This window comes from Physeter macrocephalus, chromosome 21 (genome assembly GCF_002837175.3).
Source record: "Physeter macrocephalus isolate SW-GA chromosome 21, ASM283717v5, whole genome shotgun sequence".
In the NCBI taxonomy this organism is placed as follows: domain Eukaryota; kingdom Metazoa; phylum Chordata; class Mammalia; order Artiodactyla; family Physeteridae; genus Physeter; species Physeter macrocephalus.
Window position 1 is genome coordinate 50237336 of NC_041234.1, and position 748 is coordinate 50238083.

The following is a 748-nucleotide window of genomic DNA, read 5'->3' on the forward strand; positions in this document are numbered from 1 at the left end:
AATGAAATTAGAACACTCCCTAACACCATACACAAAAATAAACTCAAATAATAAACTCAATAATAACTCAATAATAAACTCAAATAAACTGAAAATGGATTAAAGACCTAAATGTAAGGCCAGACACTATAAGACTCTTAGAGGAAACCATAGGCAGAACACTCTTTGCCATAAATCACAGCAAGATCTTTTCTGACCCACCTCCTAGAGTAATGGAAACAAAAACAAAAATAAACAAATGGGACCTAATGAAACTTAAAAGCTTTTGCACAGCAAAGGGAACCATAAACAAGATGAAAAAACAACCCTCAGAATGGGAGAAAATATTTGCAAATGAAGCAACTGACAAAGGATTCATCTCCAAAATATACAAGCAGCTCATGTAGCTCAATATCAAAGAAACAAACAACCCAAAGCAAAAAGGGGCAGAAGACCTAAATAGACATTTCTCCAAAGAAGACTACAGATGGCCAAGAGACACATGAAAAGATGCTCAACATCACTAATTATTAGGGAAATGCAAATCAAAACTACAATGAGGTATCACCTCACAGTGGTCAGAATGACCATCATCAAAAAAATCTACAAACACAATAAATGCTGGAGAGGGTGTGGGGAAAAGGGAAGCCATTTGCCCTGTTGGTGGGAATGTAAACTGATACAGCCACTATGGAAAACAGTATGGAGGTTCCTTAAAAAACCAAAAATAGAACTATCCTATAACCCAGCAATCCCACTACTGGGCATA